The 21,122-nt window shown below is 41.1% G+C and overlaps 1 protein-coding gene and 1 long non-coding RNA gene across 2 annotated transcripts in view; one reads left to right on the top strand and one right to left on the bottom strand.

Annotated features, from left to right (window-relative positions):
* LOC308190449 overlaps nt 1-21,117 on the bottom strand; it is a 58,965-nt gene extending 37,848 nt beyond the window's left edge. Inside the window, exon 1 of the long non-coding RNA XR_013947206.1 lies at nt 33-21,117. This is a non-coding gene — a long non-coding RNA (uncharacterized lncRNA). The remainder of the gene's footprint in view (nt 1-32) is intronic.
* Nucleotides 1-21,122, top strand: part of ANKH (ANKH inorganic pyrophosphate transport regulator) — a 116,635-nt gene that overhangs the window by 37,986 nt on the left and 57,527 nt on the right. The window lies entirely within an intron of this gene.

The raw sequence follows: 21,122 nt of genomic DNA, 5'->3' as shown, positions 1-21,122 counted from the left end.
AAGCCAGCAGGATTAAAGAAAGAAAGCGATACCTGTAAGTACACAGTAGTGAATGCTGCTGGCAGGCTGGTGCAACGAGTGCAATGTACAGAGAAAGGAGAGCCAGGCACAGTGGTAGGTGAGGGCACAGGAAAGAGGGGTGATGTGGCCGTCACCATCCCTCTCGCACAAGCTTCTTTCAAAAGACTATCAATTTGCCCTGTTGCTTGAAAAAGAGAAAGAAGAAACAGGAAGGCAAAGAAAGAGGAAGCTGTAGCTGTACTGTGGTGTAGCGGGCAGAAAAAAAGCAGGGTTTTCAAAAAAAAAAACAACACAACCACGAACAACCTCCCCACGTAACATACATGACTCCCAGCAGCACCGAAACATGCTGCCTGAGAGGCTGGCCTTGTTTTTTTTGTGTTAGAAAACAGCTGGAGAAAGAGGGGAAAACATGTCTGGTATAGGAACTGGATCACCTGAACTGGGGCCTGCTGCTGAAGTTGTCCCTGAAGCCATCCTCTGCAAATGGAGGACGGTCCCCTCGGTTGAAAGCTGACTTTTGTGGGTGCTTTTTTTTGGTCCTCATTTTATGTGTTACGTGGGGATAAGTTGTGAAAGGGGTGAGAGTTCCACGGGACATTCGTACCAGTGGAAATAAGTCACAAATAAGATGGAGGCACCCTGCTGGTCTTTCATCATGGTTCCCTACCTTCAGGTGCACAAATTATGTATTGCTGAGAGGGATTGTGCCACATACCATTTTGCCTTTAGTACCTGTGGAGGAAAAGCAGTTTTCTGTTTCATTGGTAAGAGAGCCTTCTTCTAAACTACAGCCAAAATGTATCCATGTCCTGTTTATACCCATTTGTTCTAATGCCAGCACCATCTTCTAAATGAAATGGCTCTTCTTCCCTGTTTTTTCCATCGTGGTTATGTTGAAACAGAGCAGCCTCTCAGCCTTCACTCTGCTGTGGAAAACAAGCTCTTCTGGTTTCCTCTCACTTGATCAGGTTTCTCTGTACCCCTGGATCAGCTCAGTAACCTTCCACTGCACTGGGGATGCTCGGAAAGTGTCCTTGATCTGGTGCAGTTATTCCTGCTGTGAAGCCTTGCAATGGCAACAATATTTCTCAGTTTCTACCAGAAATGCCTCACCAGACCCATCCTCCAATTGCATTTGCCATTTTCCATGCCTGCATCACATTGCCAGTCAGTCATTTGGCAACACATACACCCAGTCTGACGAGCTTCTGGCTTGTGGCAGAAATTTTTGTTATTAGTCCCCAGTATTTGGTTTGGCAGTTCATACTTTGTTTTCATCCCATTTTTATTACACAAGTTTCAAAGTCATCTGTACTGATGGTGCTTAATAGATTTGCATCCTTAACATATGTAAATGCATATTCATACTCTTTGTGATGTGGTGAATGAAAATTAATGAAAATACTAAAGCTTATCAGCTTGGTCTTAAGGAGTCCCATCAGTAAATTCCTTTGAGCCCGGTACATCCCCATTTGACATTGCTGATTGCATTTCTCTTTGAGCTAGCCCCATAAGCATTTCAGAGGTCTGCTTCTGATCCATGTAATTATTCAGTTTGATAAATCCTCTGCTATGTGATACCATATCAGATGCTGTTACCTAATCAGATTGTACAAACAACAGTGTGACAAATTAATTAACCCCCCTGCAATTTCATGCACTGGTTCTTTCAAAGGTTTGAAATGTAGACTGTGTAGCTGTTGTTGTCTGGACCCTGCATTAAGCTTACAGTGTATAGCTTATGTCCTCAGCTTTTCCCGTGTTCAACATGGCTGTATTTGCCAAAAAATATAGTGGTGAAGGATTCTTTTCATTTTGGAATTATGTTATCATTTGAAACATTTCAAGTAATAAAGGAGGAGTATATTCTGCTTAGGTGGCCATCTTCTGAAGTGTTCATCATGACTTTTTTCTCCCATGCAGTCACCACTTGAAGATTTTCTCCCTTTTTTTTTTGTTTTCACTGTTCTAATAGGCAAGCTTGGTTGTTTACTTCATGTGGGCAAAGTATGTAACATGGCCGGAGTGCCAGGGAGTAACAGTTCCAGGAATACTCCCACAGAGACGTCCAAAGGCATCTACAGTAGACTGGGGGGCTTTATGAGCTGAAACCCGCTGTCCTTCTTCCCACTGACTTGGTGGCATTCCACTGCAAGATCCACAGCAAGATCCAGAAAATAAAATGCACGTGCACAACCAAGTAGGCTTGTCCAAAGGATGCTTGCAATATGCATGCAGTTCTGTTTCCCCAATTGTCTTTATGGTCACTGCTGTCATTGCTGCTGCCGGCAGAGATACAGAGCTATCGCTGCTGCAGCGGAAAGGGGGAGATGATGACTCTCTGCCAAAGCCATGCCTTGCAAACAAATTTTGCTTTGAAGTCTTGAAGCCTCTTCCTATGTAAGCCCAATGATCCTTTTCTCACAGCATCTTCCACAGCTGTACTATCCCTCTGTGCCACATCTACCTCCCCAGGTACAACCTTACGTATGTTTCTATATGTTTTGCTGCCTTCCAGTTAGCAACAAACTGTGACCTACTGCCTTGCTGGTGAGCCAGTGAGCTCCTGATGAGCCGGTGAGCTCAGTAAGCATGCTGAATTCATATATCCAGGTAGTCTGAAGAGCTGACTGACTTGCTACCAAATCAAAAAATGCTCAGGCCAAAATATACTTTTAATGGCATGAAGCACTGAGACTTAGACTCTGCATACAGATTCAAAATGGAACAAGTGTTCTTGCAGTAACTGGATTCCTCTTTCCTCCTTGAAAATCTGTTTATTTCAAACTACCTTGTCCTGAAGGGAAATTATAATCTTCTGGGATGTAACATGATGCTGTCAAAGAAATAAATAGCAAAGATGTAATATTGTTAATATCAGATTCTCTAGGAGCAGGAAAAAAGAATACTTCTGGTTAAAGACAAATTATTGAAATGCCCTCTTTGACTGATACAATATTTTGTGCAGTTCCACAGTATGCTTGTTTTGTAATTTATTCACTTGCTCTGGGCAAACAACGGGCAGGGAGAGCTCCTAGTTTGGAATCAGAAAGTTCAAAAGCTGCTTGGCAAGGGCTTGGCAAAGGCTTTCTGAATCAAAGCTCCTGCACGTCCACCCAGAACAGCTGTGGCACCTTGGCTTGCTTTACACGGCATACAGTAATGCAGTACAAAGCCTGCTAAGTTCATGCATGCTTTAAGCCACTTTAGTTCTTCAAATCTCCGGAGCAGAACTGTAATCCTAATCTGAACCGGTATTTCAGATGAAATAAATAAATAAATACCACTTACACAACTCTTTCATCATAGAACTACCTCAACTGATATGCTCCAAATAGATAAACATTGCTTTGAAATGTAAACTTGCCTGGAAGATTACGGCACCCTTACAAACAGCTTTCAGATATCTAACATGAGAATTTAGGACGGAAAACAAAGACTGATATTTAACTGAAACTTCAGGAACGTTTAGCTAGACAGCCATAAGACAAACATGTTCTTAATACAATGATATTCAACAAAGCCAAGCTTAGCAGTACCACTTTATGTAGAACTGTGCCATTTCCTACTTTCCGTTCCTGATATCATTTCATCTGCTTGAGTTTGTGAGGCTGGACAAGATCAGAGGGGGAGGTATTAAAACTTGATGCAGCCTTCCATGTCTTCTGGTAGGATACCTGGGGAAACAAAAGGACTCAAGAAAAGTTCTTCTGCAAAGAAAAGGTACTTTTTGATTTGCACTGAGTTCAGGGGCTACAAGATGAGGTCCTACCACATGCATAAAATAGTGTTTTGTATACATTTACTTTCCATTCATGAAATGTGACCTTGGAAAAGAAGCTTACATTTCCAATTATTACCATTTTGATACCAGTTTGAGCCCTGCCTCAGAAAGTCTAGGGAGACCTTATTGCAGCCTTTCAATACCTAAAAGGGGGCTTATGAGAAAGATGGAGAGTGACTTTTTACTAGGGTCTGCAGTGACAGGACAAGGGGTAAAGGTTTTAAACTAAAATAAGGTAGATTTAGATTAGAGGTTAGGAGGAAATTCTTCATTCAGAGGGTGGTGAGGCACTGGCACAGGTTGCCCAGAGAAGCTGTGGATGCCCCATCCCTGGAAGTGTTCAAGGCCAGGCTGGATGGGGTTTTGGGCAACCTGGTCTAGTGGGGGGTGCCCTTGCCCATGGCAGGGGGTTGGAAGTGGGTGGTCCTTAAGTGTCCCTCCCAGCCCAAACCATTCTGTGATTCTATGATTCTGTGAGTCCTTGTGGCTATTATAAAGTTTTAATAAAAAATATAATGGCTTTTTCAAAAGGCCTTTAATATTTTCTTTCTTCACTTTCCTTATAGCATTTCTTTCTTTCCCAGAGATGCTTCTGACAACATGGCTTGATATTTAATGTTGCTTCATTAACTCCACTGGGACACTTTCTGTCCATCAGTTAGCACCTGCCCTTAGGATCACTGCAAGGGCAAGTGCTTTCCCACCGCAGGCAGCAAGGATGGTCCTTGCCAGGGTTGGGACGCAGTCTAGACTGAATGTGTGCATTGCGAGTCTTGTTACAAAAGCATGAAGCCTGAAGACAGTGCCAGTTTGTCCCGCCACAGCCATCTGGGGTTTAGCAGAAAACGTTATGCTTTATACATCATTGACAGTAGTTTCATTAGCACTGTGGATCTTTCTCCAAAGGTGTAAGAGCAGACAGGGAACACAGTCATGCTAGCCCAAACCGGCACTCAGAATTTGATCCCCAAATAAATGCCACGACTGAAAAAGGTTAGAACTATTCCTCTTTGTCCTGTACTGCTTGGGTTACAAGATAAGCATACAACAGAGCTTCAGAGTGAAATTGCCTTTTAATTTTACAATGCCTATAATTCAAGGCTTTTCAGTTACAAAGCCCCCAACTTTCAGGGAGAAAAGGCTTAATCCACTAGATACCACTGTGACAAGCATCTGCTTCCTCAAAGGCATCTTTATTAAAACGAGTCAAGATAGCCTCCTGAGGGAGAGACATCATGAAAGATCTGTAATAAAAAAGAAATGCCTTATTTTCCTTAAAGCCATTTGATGAACATCAGCAGATTTGTTGCTGTCTGCAATGAAGAATTTGTAATAGCTGAATATGTGTTTGAGTGGCCCTGTCTTTTGTGTGAAGTAAGCCATGTAAGAAAAAAAATTCTTCACCCAGATTTTGAATGTATTTGTTTAACTGAGAATACAATTGAGTTGTTAATTGAGTCACAGAATTACTGCAGCTCAGTTCCTATTATAGAATGAGATTTTGGCACTGTAGTGTGGTGTTGACAAGTAAGTGACACTGGCAGCATGAATTTGAAGTGATGGCAGTTCTCCTCCACTTTAACATCACCGAAGATTTTCCCCCAATATTGTGCACTAAAATTAGATTGAAACATAAAGTCTCTTCCAAGCATAAAGTCTCTTCCAAAAAGAGAACACAAGGGGTAAGGGAGTTGCCTTATAGATAAGGAAGTTTATATGAGTTGGTAAAAGCACAGAGGAGAAGTTCCACTGAAATGATTTCTTCTGCTTCTGCGTTTACAAAAATACCGTCCTTTTGTTAAGTTTGAAGCACTTTGGTCTTACCTAACGGCAAGGCAGGAGGTAATTTGCAGTGCTTTTAAAGCTAATTCAGCTGAGGTGAGGTCCAAGACTCACGGGTGGCTGGAAGCTGCAAAGGGCAGGCTGGGTATGCCAGCAGGGCAATGTGTAAGCAGCTGCTCCGTTCCTGAGCAAGCGCTGCAGGGGAAAGCAGTGGAGGAGGGAAAGGGTAAGGGGAGGGAAGCATGAAGAAGGTCCAAAGCATCTGAGAGTGGGAAGCACTGAGTAGCTATTTTCTGTGACACAATTTACTGCCCTTTGGTAGAGTGCATGGTGACCTAAAGAAAGCTGAATCAGTTAGGTCAACCCACAAGAGAGAAACCCATTGGGATTTGTATGCTACCCACTAGCAGCAGTTTTAGAGAGATGTTTTCCTGGGGATTGGACTCCGGTGCTCAGTGAGGGCTAAGATCTCTACTGTACACTGTCAAGGCAGACTAACCAATTTCAGGAAATTCACTGTTTACAGTAAATGTAGGATGATCTGAGGGAAAAGGCTCTTTTTGGATCATTTAACCTGAAAGAAAAAGAGATTATTTCAGATTCAGAGCCCCATCAAAAGAGCTGTCTTTCCTCTAAATTACAAGAAGAGCAGGTAAGCTTTGTCAAAATGGTTTCAAATTAACCTCTCTCTTGCTGAAGAACACATTATTTTCCCTTTGCTCTCTCTGGGAACCTTTCTGCCTGTTTCAAAAGCCACTAATGAATGGTTTCACAGTGCAGACCTCCCTGTCATTGCACACAGGGTTACAGGAGAGCCAGGACCGCTCCTAGGCACTGGTGACTTTCAGTCGCACTAAGAGAATTCAGGAGTCCTCCTTTGCTATTTAATTCAGTGCTAGTAGCAGCATTTGCCTGCTTTTACAGGGTCTGTGAGAATTGGTACTGGAGACTGTGAAGACTGTAAAAAGGTTTTGGAAATAGGAGATCTAAGAGGAGGTAAGTTGCTTGGTGCACCAACCTCATAAATGTGCCGTTTCTTCATATGCAGCTGCTTTGCTGTCTCAAGCCTAATTAACCTAAATTTTATGGGAGTAGCAGGAGCCCTAATCTAGGTTCAGGCAATTGTTAAGAACAAATTTGTCCAAGATTCACTGTTGAGGTGTCATGACACCTGCTTTCACTTTGCACTTACCACAGCCATGTTTTTGACTCTTTGGGGCAAAGAGGTTCAAACAGAGAGATTAGAAATTATATGTGCTGTCCAACATCACTGAAGTTTCTAAACACCTGGAGCAGAGAACTATGCTTTTAGACTTCTAGTAAGCTGGTTTTGAAAATCTCTCTTTAGGATCACCACTTCAAAATGACAGTGCTTTGGAGGACCATCCCACAATACTCCTACAGCTCTTAGACTGTAGCTCCTAGGCTAGAGCGCTTCTTGCATTCCAGCAGAATATAAGCAAGTTTTAGCTCCGGTTAAAAATTGTCCTTTGAGACCTGTGACTAGTGCGAACAAGTCTCTTGTTCTCGCTTGCTCAAAACAAATAGATTAACAGCAGGAACATGATCAGAGGGAGTAGTGATTAAAACCAACAAGTGGCATTATCTTAAATTTTCTTTGCAAACATACCTTCCAGCTTTTTCTTCAAGACATAAACCAGCACTGGCTATTTCAGAATATTTCAGATGTTTGCTCGCACTACCAGCTTACAAGGTCTGTTCATTTTCCTAAAGACCAAAAGAATTTATTTGTCAAAACCAGCCAGACTAATTTGTTCCTGACCTCCACCTTGAGACTCAACACCCTTTGTGCCTCTCTGGCACTTTCTTCCCAGAAGTGTTCCACGGTCACAGTGGTTATCCTCATTTCCACATAAGTCAAAAAGAGAGTACTGCCAGGATCGCTGTGTACTGTTGGCTTCACGCTTGCTTCTGCAGTGTTTTATTTTAATATTACACCTCACCCCTACAAGACTTTTATTGTATTTACCCCCAGTTGGTATGCCCACTGTAGTCCAAGATGGTTCTCTTAGTGTTATGACACCTGGGAAGCTGTTTTGGGAGCATTCATGCTTTTGCCCAACTGCCCTGCAAGGCTGGACAAAGAAAGCCCAGCGGCCTAGCAAAACAGGCTAGGATTTCACCAGCAGAGAAGCTGGAGTCAGTGGAAACATGGTGATGAGCAGAGCATCTACTACTTTTTATCAGTCTTTCTCATCATGCTTTAAAAAGGATGTATCCCCTGTGGGTATTGTTCTAGGTAGACAAACAGTGCTTCTAAATAAACAGATGAATGAGGATAGAATATGTGTGCAAGTTATGCAGACAGAAGGGTAATAAAACTGTTTTTAAACCCCAAGGTTTAACCCCAATGGGTTTAACCCCAATGAAGTCATTAAGGTTTCTTCTGCTACACTTTTCTGAAGACCTGCGCACACAATGTAAGCTGTTTACGTGCACAGTTTCAGAAACCAAAGCTGAAACGAAAGCCACTGTTTGTTTTCTGCTTTATTGCTCTGTCAGAGTTGTCAGTAGAGCCAGACAGAATGCAGGCAATTAAGGTAGATTATCATAGAAATACGCCACTTTGGGGTTTGTGGACACCGCAGTTTTCAAGTTTTGGTAAGGCAAAATACACCTAGTTACAGAGACTGACAACTTGTCCATAGTAACATCAGCCCCCTTATTATCCATGCATCCAGGGCTTTGCAAATGAGATTCTTTTTTCTTTCAGCCTTGTACCTTATGTTGTACTTTATCCTCTAGCTTTGAAGATTTCAGCAAAGGATAAGTTTTAATCCATTGTTCTTGCAGGCAGAGCAGTGTCTTGAAGAATCCACTGATTAAAACTAGCTAATAGGCTATACTACACTATCAAAGCAAGCCAGCTCAATTTTCCAATCCCTGCAACTGCAATAGTGTCACACTCAACTCTTTTCCCCTCGGTAAGAATCTTGGCAGGATGCCCACCCAAAGCCAATTTTGCATTTCATATTAAAGCAGCTCAGAGATAAATTTTAGCTGTGCTAAATTAATGCTTTACATCCTGTGCACTTACTTCCCTGCACATCAGCGAGAGGACAAGATAGAAAAGAGATTGCGTCGCCTCTGATTTTGTGGAAACAGGGTGTTAAATGACTCAGAAAGCAGAACACATATGGTCTGGGAGTGGGGGGACTGTGGCAGGAGACTGCTCTCCAGGTCAGGCCTCTGCACAATGTAGAGTACTCGTGTGAAAGAACGGTAGGTAGTCTGACTTCATTGCGTTTGTTACCACTTCTGAAATCCAGGAGGAAATGCATGATTTAAAATCAGCCACACAGAGAACTTGCTAGGCAAAATTATCTGCTGTCCTTCAGTGTTTCAGTGTTACCTTTACTTAAGCTTCTGGAAATCTGTCAGTGTTTTTACTGAACTTAGCAAGTCAAGGTCTTGTGCTTGTGTAAGATAAATGAAAATGAGCTAAAAGGTTAACTGTCCAGTTCAAGTAGAGAAGTGTGAGGGGGAGGGTTAGTAGGAAAATTTTATTATTACTGTTGAAATGGTGACTTTTATTAATAAGGGATGATAGTACGAGGTCAAAATGAATGTGAGAAAGGGGGTCAGTAAAGATAGATAGTTTTATACTTTGAGCTAAATTTGATGTAGGCACAGGGCTGGAGGATCATTCAGCTTATGCATAAAATGTCTCCTGACAGGTGGTGCTCCACTGCTGAAGGTATCTGTAGAGATGCTGTTAGACAACAGAACCTGTTTAAGAATTACTACAGCAACGTTGTCAGTTCTTCAGTTAGTGGAGGAACCCACCCACTATGTGTCTGATCACCACTTGAGCTGGAATGGATTTAAAGATACGTGTATTTTTAAATTTGCATTTTCTGAACCCATGGGTAGACACCTCTGAAATTAGATATCAAATTATATCACATACTTGGCATAATCAGCAATACTCACAAAGTCACTTGTGATTGCACTTGCTAAAATCCATCCCTGCTAGACACAGAGAAATAAAAGTTACAAGCCTTGCTACAACTCCCAGGGTGTTTTTAAGTCTCATCTTCCCTGAGAATAAGACTGCCTGGGTACCACAGAAGGAATTCTTCATAGAAGCATTAGCCAGGGCTTTGCTGAAGATGTAAGAGGATTTTGCCAGGTATTTAGATGTTACATCAGAAAACTCCTGGCTCTAGAATTTGTCTGTCCGAGTATATTCAGAAAGAAAGCTTTTTTGTGTCTCTCTGTAACATATGTGCTCCCAAGAGGTACAGAGGAAAAGATTGAAATATTGATGTATTTTCCATTTCTCCCCTCTACTATTGAATACAGTAAGGACCGAGCATATCTAGCCTGATTGCATTTCAGTTTAATTGGTATTTTACCTCTGCTTCCATTATCATGGAAGGTCATTTATTATAACAGCAGCAATTGGGCTCCCAGCTGCCATGAGATCACATAAGGAACAGTAGTCACGTTCTCCCATGGTCTCCTGCTTTCCTTTGTCAGAGAGGGTATTTTCAGCCTTGCTCACATGGAAATACTCCTGTGCTTCCTCTTGTGAAAGATAGGGGTTTTGAAAAAGGATGCCTGATTTCAAGAGAAGCTTTTTAGTTATTTGTGCCCCACACGCACTGTCTGGAAAAAAACGTGCAATAATTTCATTGAGTTAACTTGTTGACTTCATGTCATTGGATACTGGGAGAAATAGTCAAGCTATTTTTAAAAGGAAATGTTAGCCAATCCTGTAAACACCACCTGCAAGAACCGGCAGAGAAATTCAAGGTCCTCAAAACTTAGGCTGGGGGTGTGGAAGACTGGATTTTCTAAAATAAAAAATTTACTTTGCGGAAACCCTTCCAGTTTACCTTTCTGCCTTTCTCCACTCTCACATCTTTTCCACCCACTTCCCATTTATTTTAAACAGGTACATTAGGTCAAAGTCTGGAGGCAGAGTTACTGGTGTAGTGAGACCATTGCTTTCTACAGGTATTGGAGTATCGGAAAGTGCTGTAATAACTGGAAGTGCTTCAAAGCATGTTTTGTAATAAATTCACCAGTCCTAGAGAAACGAAATCACTGTCACTATCCAGAGCTTGTTTCTAATTCAACTGGATAACTTTAATTTCATCCGAGTAAATAACTAGTACGGAGAATAAGAATGGAAAGGAAAGAAAAACAGATACAAATGAAAGGTTTTCTTACTGATGTTATGGACTTAGTTTACGACAGATGTTTCCAACAGCGGAAACACTAAGTTTGTATTTAGGCTGGTCATCTGGGTGCCCTCTATTTCTCTCTTCTAAGCAATTAAGACATGAGCTAATCTGGCAGCTCTCCACAGCTCCACACTCACACCTAACAAACTGCGCTTTGTGCAGCCGGCAGCGTGCTGGAGGGAACATCTGCTTCATGACGGACCTTAACCAGCCCTGCTCCCTGCTCCTGACACAGCAGCTGATGAAAATTGCAGACCTCAGGTAGGTTCTGCTCAGCTGAAGTTGGGCAGAGCCTTGGCACATAAGTAACCACTTCATGCTGGGCCACATGGGGAGATAAATGCGTTAAGAGTCAGTTAAAAGAGAGCCGATAATTGCATAGCGCACTGAGTACACCTAAAGGTACTGCTGTACTGTGTGCTCAGGGACAGCTAGACAAGCTCCCACCTATTGAGTCAGAGATGGAAGCCTTATTTGATGGTTATATGCATTTTTTGGTAATCATAGTAGCTTTGACATGTACTTTATAGATTATTGTTTTTTTTTTTCGTTATTTTTCTTTCTGACATAATGCAGTACTGAGGACAATGAAAGACCTGCAGTTATTTGCCTTTCTTTGAAAGTCTACCCATATGACAAGCCAAGAATGTTGTGCACTTGCTCAGCAGGCTCCTTACCTTTTCTGTCTCCAGTGGGAGAGAGAGAGTACATTTACCAAAGCTGAATGAACAAAGAACAAAGTCTGCAGACACTTGCTTCAGTTTGCTTTAGCCTTTCAGCATGTACAAGTAATGTTCATTAAATTGCAGAGGCTCAATCACTTCATGTATTTTGACTAGCACACGTGTGATGAAGCTTACAGGGAGCTCTGAATGACTAGGGAAACTCCACTGACAATGGAAGGATTGGAGTTTGTTTACTCTAGGCTGCTGCTAGCTCTTAATGAATTTGAACTACTTTGTGGGAGGAAGAGAGGGGCAGACAACTAAAGGTGGGCATCTCACAGTTCTGATATTATCAACCTCTGACTAACTGTCTTTCACTTCAGTACATCCAAAAGTGGTTTAAGGCAAAAATCTATTTCTGAACAGTGAGTTTCCACCCTTACAGATCAATAATCCTAAACCATTTTGGTCCCATCCTGCACGTTATCACAGGGGCTGAACTTCACCATCTTCTGCAGTCTAAGCATCCTGGGCATCTACCACTTAAACTAAGTGTCTCAAAGGTTTATTTCTGAAAGAGATTGGCTGTTGGTTTAACAGAAGGTTCCCCTAGCATGAGATCCATTTAAGGAGGCTTCCACTTACGAGTTGCACCAAATACCAAAGCATCTGTTTGCATGGCCATTGTCCAGCTAAGTTACTCACCCCTCTGAATTGATTGCCAGTTCTGGCAGTGGCAAAACTAGTAAATCTAAACAAAAGTAGCAGTAGGTTAACCTCTACAGTAGCCATGAAGTGATAGGGTAGTACTTGTGATGATACTGTAATATCTTGCTTCTGTATTGACAGCCCAGAATTCAATTGTTGGCTGTCACAATTTGCTGTATATAATTATTTCATCCCTTAATTTCATGTGAAAAGGGAATTGAGAGGAAATGCCAATTATTTGTCTTCCAAGTAGGAGGATGTGGGATCTTAATCACCAACAAAGAATGGGGAGTGTACAGAACTAAGAGAGCTAAAGCAGTAAATTTTATGGATCTGGCCTCCCGTATACTTTCCACAGGAGCTGAGATAGGAGAATAAATCACCTCATTGTTCCATACAGAAAGAAATCTCATAGGGTACTGCTTCGTCAACCCGTGGAAAGAGAAATACTTTCTTTTTTGCTTCGAGCTAATGATAGAGGTAGTGTTTCCTTATTCTCCTTGAGGACATGAACCTACCCAGTCTCTGCTATGTGCTGCTTGACCTTAAGTGCTCCAAGCTTAATACCCAGGAGCACACTCAATACAGCTGGAATATAGGCAAGATTTGTGTGGAGTTGAAGAAGTCTAACAGGTTCTGCTGAACCAGTGCAACTGGTAGGTGGCAGATAGTTGGCCAAACTTTGGTCTGTTTTAAAGGCACTTTTGATGGATAGATAGACTCTGCCAAATTTCCGAAGCTTTCACCAAATTCCACATATATTAAGATTTTTTGGCATGAGAAGTTCAAGGAAAATGGTTTAAAAATCAACAAACCTCATTAATTTTCCTTATTCTTGCAATTGGCAAAATTATTTTTGCAGATACATTAAAATATTTGATTGGATTTTTTTTTTTCAATTTGGGTCTTTGCCTAGACTGATTTTTTAAGGGAAAAAAGTGGATTTAGATGAAATACAGGATTTTGTAATTGGGAATGTGAGGTAGCATTATGTGGAAAAAATACCTCTTAATAAATGAAAAAATGAGAGAGGAGTAGCCCAGCTTTTCATATGCAATGTATGAACTTGGAATGGAAACACAAATGAAACAAATAACTGAAAAATACTATTTCACTGTATGGTGAATTATAGCTGTGCTAAAGCTAATAACAGCAGAAAAGGAAGGGTGAAAATTGAAAGGCAAGCAGAGCTAAATAATTCCTTGCAGTGAGGTGAAAATATAGATGAATTATTGACAAGATCTTCAGGGAAAGACAGCAGCAAGGAGAGGTAGTACAAAGCGATGATACAAAAGAGCCTGTTGAAAAGGGGAAATCTGGGATAATTGAAATTTTGACTGAAGCTGGGAGTGTGGGCCCTAATGCGCAGGAGAGATGGCTGTGGATCTTGTGATTGAGTTCCTGTTGCATGCTAAGATTCAGGTGAGTGTGGCTTCACGACCACTGGAACGGGATGTCCAGAGAAGCTGTGGAGTCTCCTCCACAACATCTCCTCCGAAATGCTCAGTATTTGCCCCGTTGCAGTGCTGGGCAGCCTGCTTTATGCCGGCCCCCAAAAGTCCCTTCCTGACTGAGGCTGACTGTACGCTTTGTAGCCTAGTGAGAAGATGTGATCAGGGAAAAAGTGGCAATATCCATTTCAGGAGAGATCTGTGAGGAATGTTTCAGCAGAGATGGAGAGAATGCTAATAAAAAGGCAATATGACAGAACTGCCAGACTGACAGGCATGGGACCTGTATAGATTAAATTTGCTGTGTGCATACAAACAAGTGTTATAACAGCCTTTGCAGAGATTTAATTTATAAACATGAGAAAATGTAATTTTTTGAAATATGTAGCTGATGGTAAATCAGCTTGCTTTTTACTTTGGGGATATAATGCAGGAAAAGAAGCAGTAGCCACAGCTGTTTCTGTGAGAAATGAAAAACAAAAGGAGAAGCAGTGCTGCAGATACTGTGTCACTTGTGATTAAGGCAAATGTTCTTTGTGTGCATATACATGTGATATTAGTTTGTACCTCCTCTGTGCTTTCTTCCACTCAAAAGTAATCAAAATAGAATTTGGTAAAAAAATTATAGCTGTCCCACAGGGCATTTTGAAGAGAGAGGGAGGTGACCTTCTCCCAGTTTTATGTTTCAGTTTAAGTATCCAGTTTGTCTATATTTATAGGTTTAGAAACAGAAATAGCTTTTGAGAAAAAATGAGTCCCTGACCTCCATATGAAGAAGATCCGAAGACAAATAAACTCAAACTGGAGCTAGCTATACTTCTGTGGTAATCACAAATGCTGCTTACCTTTATGGATGAGCTCTTAGGCAAACCTGAATGAAAAACTCGCATACTGTTTTGAGAGCAAAGGATTCCTTTTGCAAGTTTTACTTTAATTATATTTTGGCTAATTGATTAGCATTAGCCAGGGAAGTCATAATTCAGGGGAGTAGTTCGACATGTTGATTTGACATGTTGATGTGCCCCTACAAGCACTGCTTATCTAAAGAGGCCAGGAAAGGTAATGGCTGTGGTCCCACCTTAGGGAATGTCTTCCTCCTCAGCAGTCATGGAAACAGCAGTAGTTTAGATCTCCTTCATACAGGTGTGAGTGACACTCATTCAATGGACACTTGCTGGGGAATGCATTCTGAAGGGCTTCCCACTGTCATGCTCCATAGCTCTCATGGCTTCAGGATCCATGTTCTCCACCTCCCTGGGATAGTGCCCATCTGCAGCAGCCGTTTCACCCCTCCAAGGTTGCTCCCTGTTGTCAATATTCTGGCACTTTGTCATATGTTTTAGGTGAGGTGCATTTTGGCTTCACTTAGTCTGGTTTCTTTCCCGTGGTCCTGCAGTCCCCTATTGGCTTTGTTTGTTTGTTGCTTTTGTATTATTCTCTGCCTTATTATGCTGGTTGTTGTTCACGAATATCAGTATGAATACAGGCACTAAGTGCTCAAGGGTAGTGTGCCATAGCTAGTCTCCCAGCTCCCCAGCACGTCCTGCTCTGCATTAGTTCTTGAAATGGGAAGGATTTCCCTTTTTCACTGATCACTGTTGCCACTGCTGCCCTAATTATTCATATGCCTTCTGACTGCCTGTTAAAAGTACTGTTCCCTGATGTGTCTCGGGTCAAGTGAAAGCCGTGAGTGCTCTGAAATTATGTGATTTTGGATTTAGAGTCTTCATTTAAGCTTCTCCCAGGACACACTTTCATACAGCTTTGACATTGGGAAGCGAGTGAATAATGTCAACAAGTAAAACTGAGAGCCTTGTGACGGTCACAGAGTAGCGGGCATTTAAGATTAGAGTAGGAGTCTTGCAAAAATGCTTGTTCTTGCTTTTCATTTCTAGGCCATGTTCTCCTTACTTAAGTAGGCAGAGTAAATTTGGTAGAAATTTTAGTACGCTAACGTCTTTTTTAAGATAAAGCCCTGATACGTGCCCTGCATTTCCAGTTTCTTTTGAAGTAGGAAGTGGCAAGAGGCAGAAAAACTTTAGCTCTCCTTTTCAGGACAGCCCTGATACTCATCCAGAGACAGACCACATGCCTCTCAGGTGTTGAAATGTCCCTGTCCCTGAGCGGGTGTCTCTTCTTCCTTCAGCCTGGGGGCCAGGGCTGCAGCCTCCGATTTCAGCACTGCCGGCGGTGTGGACAGAGCAGGGCCTAGCAGTGGTGTGGACAGGGCAAGGCCGAGCGGGTGACGCGCCTGCTGCCTGGGGACCGGCGGTGGCTGTATGAGAGGAGGGAGGAAGTGTTTGGGCAGAGGGCGAATAGGAGCTGACCTCAGGTGGCCTTTCGGTCACCTGAGGCATGATCAACAACAGGTGCCAGCTCAAAATTAGAGAGGCTGAACTAGGATAAAAGCATTGCAAAAGAAGAACAACAGTAACGAAACAGCACATAACAATGAACACTCGTCAGTCGTCATTTTCTAACTACATGGTCAGACTCCTTCTACCCCCTCAGGGCTTCTCTTCATACACAATGCTTGCACAACCTTCTTGAGACAGAAAAAATGTCTGAGAGCCATTTCACCCCAGTTTCTCCCACTTCTATGTATGTGGAAGTCTTAACCACAGGGCACTAGATATTTCCTTCTAATTACCATTGACTCCTGCCTTTATAAGACACAGAGCTACAGATAGGACAGTGCTCAGCACTGATACGGTAGTATGGTCATTTCATGCTGATACGTATTGGGTCTGTCACATGCCATTCTGGCAGCATAGTTCATGCAGGTGTGACAGGGCAAAGCCGAACAGCCAGAGCCAACTGGTAAACTTGATACTGAAAACTTCAGTGTGACAGGATTTACTAAATGAAAATTCAGCCAACAATTATCAAAAGTGGGATTACTGGACACCAGAGAAGGACTGTTCCCTATGTCAGCATGGTCTTTGAATACTTTGGCTCTCTTCCTCTTTCTTAGGAGAGGAGAGGTTGGAAGAAAGACAAGGGGAGGGGAAACATCCTACAAATGTTTGTTGAGCTATTTCATAGGAGGATCATGTGAGAAGTAATCAAACACTTTAGAACCCAGCCTAAGGCACAACTTCAAATTTTTGGCAACAGAGATGTGGAGCTGTTGATAGGAACCAAACTTTTTCTGCCAATATTAGTGAATAATGCTGAAAGCCCATGCAAAATAGGACAAGCTAGACCTTTGACATTTTTCTCACAGTTGTTTTTTTAAATCACTGCCTTTCCATGCAAAAGATTGTTGGATTCATCCTTTATTCATTTCCTAGAAATTTGATAAAGGTCACATATGTTCCTCGTAAGAAGATAAAGCCAGCAGCAGTACCCAATTTTGAAGATGTGGTTACTGGCTTGAAATGTCATTAAGCATATCACTTAGTATTTTTCTGACTTGAATCTTTCAGATGGAAATTTTAAAATGCTAGCCCTCTCTGATTTTAGCAAACATCAGAGGCAGCGCACATTTTTTCATTAAAAAGGGCTCAAGGAGTTGTTTCCATGTCCTCTAGCAAAGATCTCATCTTTCTAGTAATAACATAATGTGTTATACAAGACATTGCATAAAACTAACTGTAAATCTGGGTGCCTGCTTTTTTTGAGAAGTGTTTTAGGAATATGACTTATTTTGACTGGCTGGTTCACGTTCTTACTAGATAGTGATCAGCCTGGAAATATTCTATGCTTTTTTTGGTATTTTTAAAAGAAGAGTGAGCAATGTCAGTGGGTGGTTTTGTTTTAATCATTTGATGAAAAGCAATTTATTGTGCTGTTTTCATGAACTGACATATTAGGTTAGCTGTTCATTAAAATTCAGGAGGATGTTCCATCCCCAATAGTCTTTCTTCTAGCATGTGGATTTCATAGTTCTCCCTTCAAGTTAGGTGTGGTAAGCCAGTTGAAAGTAGAATGACATCTGCAATATGTATGATCAAGCTAACTTCTTGTATAAGCACTGTCATTATTATTACTACCTAGTTCTGTGTGATTTTGTTGACAAGCCACAGAAAGCTTTACAGAGATAGGCTCTGTTCTATGTGAAACAAATGGGACACATGCTACTGATCAATTTTTATTACTAATTTTTTTGCACACAGGAAGTATATAAAATGGAATCAGATAAAAAGATGGAGACCTTGCCCTGGTTTATATTTTTCTTCCTTTGTGAAAGATTTAATTGAAAATCTAACAGGAAATTAGAGTGGAAGATTACCAACTGCTTGTATTTTTCATATAGCACCCCAAACTGGCTTTTCCAAATATCTGGGATTTCTTGTGGATTTAAGGATATCAAATACGTCATTACAGTTTCAGTGGCACAAATAGGTTTGTTCTTGTAGAGTGTTTGGAAGCTGAGGATGAAGAACTTTTTGCACTGTCATCTTAAAGTAGAAATGGAAAAAGAAAGTTACTGAAGCTAAACCAACTGTATACTGCTCCATTGACTGTTCATTTCTTCAGGATCTTTCCAAAGAAACATTTAGAAGCATTGCTTTTTCAGGGGTGGCCTCTAGAGTATTTCATCACGTCAGCCAACTGTTCCACAGGAGTATAAACCAATGGCAACAAACCTCTTACAAAGTCCCTTTTGGATTTTGCCAGCTGAGATTACCTGGTACACAGTGTCTGTCTGGGGAAAATTACTCAGAAGTATCTACTTGCCTGTCATTTGTTGGTACAAAAGAGATCAGAGTTCAGCCGGTAAAACCAGAGGGGAAGAGAAATTGGAGTATTCAAGTCTTTCTGTCCGTCCTCCTTGGGTGGAAAACTTAGGTACCCAGGGGCCACAGTCACACAGAGCTAGTGTCACTGGCTTGAGCACTGTGCTCTGCAGAGGTTTGTGTCTCTAGGGAGGGATCATAATGCTGTGCCACTTGACAGTGTGATTTCTTAAAGCCATACTTATCCCAGGGACCTTGTCAGGTTGTCTGCCTCCACAGACTCTGATATTCCATAGTTGTCCAAACTAGGAAGGAAGCACTTGTGCTTTTGAAGCTGTGCTGAAAAGATACTGAGCTGTTTGCAAGTGACAGGAAGCTTTTAAATCAGATCACCTGAAATTGGTTAATGGTTTCTCTTTAAATTGAAGCTGCTAGGAATATTTCAGTGTGGACAAAAGAAAAGAGAGGAAAAAGCTGTAACGAAGGAAGCCTTTGCATGGCGTAATCTAAGGTTATTTCCCTATTACTGGCAACAGCAACAGGGAGGTATAGCATCTTAAGGAAGTTTAAATGAACAGTTTGTAACTCTATATACCTTGATATGAAAAGCAACATCATTACTACCATCATCATAAAAGGCAGCTAAACTTAACTATTTATTTCGCAGGCCACAGTCTTTTCCACAGATTGTCCGAGTACAGTTTTATGCACCCACTACTGTATTTGACATCTGCAGATTTAATAATTGGTCACTGGAACATGCTCCCCAGGACAGCACCAAGCCCACCAGAGTTCAAGAAGCATTTAGACAATGCTCTCAGACATATGGCCTGATTTTTGGGTGGTCCTGTGTGGACCCAGGAGCTGGACTCAGTGATCCTTGTGGGTCCCTTCCAACTCAGGATATTTTATGATTCTGTGATTTTAATATAATTTGAACTCTTATCAGTGCAACAGATGGAAGTATCTGTACTGCAAAAAAGGTTTTATAGAGCATCTGCGGATATTCAGTACCTATCACAGGTTATTTTCAGGAGGGGATAAAATGGAGCAAGACAAATGAAAACATTGGAACTGTAAGTGTTCAGGGCAGAGCACATTGCAAGAGAGATTTGGCAGATATGAGGGACTGAGAAGTTGGCATTTTCTACAGCTTTTTACTATGCTGATGGTGCAGCTCTATCTTCAAAAATTAAGCACATCTTACAGAAAGAGTGGTAAGAATGGTAGGTAAAATGCTAATTTCTGCTATGTGGATGTGGGATTTTTGAAGTCAATGGAAATTGCTTGCTTATAGGGTCTGAAAAAAAAAAGGAAAAAATAAAATAGCAAAAGACTGCAACAGAAAGTCCATGCTTACATTTGAAATGGAACTTCGAATTATGGACTTCACCACAGTTACCTGATGATACGCTGTGTTTTTTTCAAAAAAAAAACCAAAAAACTACAGTATTAGAAATATTGTGGAAGTGGATAGATTGAGATTTGCAGCATGGTTTGGAGAGATGTTCCTGGTTGGCCAAAGTGCCGCAGCCCTGTCAGCACACACCAACTGTAACCCATAGGAACTAAATACTTGTGAAAACAAGTCATATTTCATCCTTCATGCTTTTTGAATCTAATCCTGTTTTAAGTTTTCTGAATATATCAGATGATTGATGTTGTCACACTGCAAATAAATCTTATCATACTGTCATTTGTATTCGAAATTTTAGAAGCATTTTGTTACAAGCTGGAATCTGAAGCAATGTTACACATTTTTGCTGTGGTTTACCGTAGCTATAAAAATAATCCACTTAATTCTCAGCAATTCATTGGCAAACATTTCCTAAATACAGACCTAGAATGACTTGTGAGAGTATTTGAACCTGAATATGCCTTGAAATACATGTGCTGCATTTCTTTTTAAATATGTTACAAAGAGTCATAAATAAATATAGGATCAGAACCTTGTGGAATCATAGAATTGTAGAATCATCTAGGTTGGAAAAAACCTTCAGGATCATCAAGTCCAACCATTAACCTCACCTATAAAGTCTGATGACTAAACCATGCCTCTTAATGTAACGTCCACATTTCTCTTAAATACCTCCAGGGATGGGGGCTCCACTGCTGCCCTGAGAAGCCCATTCCAATGCTTGACCACCCTCTCTGTGAAGAAATTCTTCCTAATAACCAATCTAAACCTAAATTCAAAATACATGAAAGCAGAACAGATATGTTTAGTCACGTGCATATTTGCCCTAGGTTTATAATAATAAACATCATGGCACAGTACCAGTTATTCAAAACCAATCCATAGGATATAGTGCAAATCTCATTACACAGAAAAAAAAAACACATTTGAGCTCCTGAAATTTCAGCATGTAATGATGTTAGAGTTTTTTTTTACCTGTGCAGATGCCTACAAGGACTGTGCATTGTTTAATTCAGACCTAAGGCCTCGAAGTGGCATTTAAATAGTCTTGTATCATCCATGAATATTAGCAGGTCATACAATTACTCTAAAAAGGAGAAAAACTGACTTCTGGTATAGCAGGAATTCCATGATATACTTTAGAAGTAGATATCTACCTTAATTCCTAAAACACAGTTTATCTTCAAATCTATGTAACTTAAACTTACAGTCTGTATGAAATTATGAAGTTGCTTATGACACATCACTTATTGCTGCTGAACCCAGAGAAACAAAAGTCAACTCAGGGTGTAAACAGTGAGAGCTGAACTTGTTCTTTCAGACACTGGCTGAAGAAGATTGTTTTGCTATGCTTTCACATTTGCTGCAGTATTTTCTCTGTCTTTTTATGTTTCAA

Source organism: Anser brachyrhynchus, assembly GCF_964034855.1.
Source record: "Anser brachyrhynchus genome assembly, chromosome: 2".
Taxonomy (NCBI): Eukaryota; Metazoa; Chordata; class Aves; order Anseriformes; family Anatidae; genus Anser; species Anser brachyrhynchus.
Note: the sequence above shows the minus strand (reverse complement) of the source record. Positions and strands in the feature narration are given on the sequence as shown.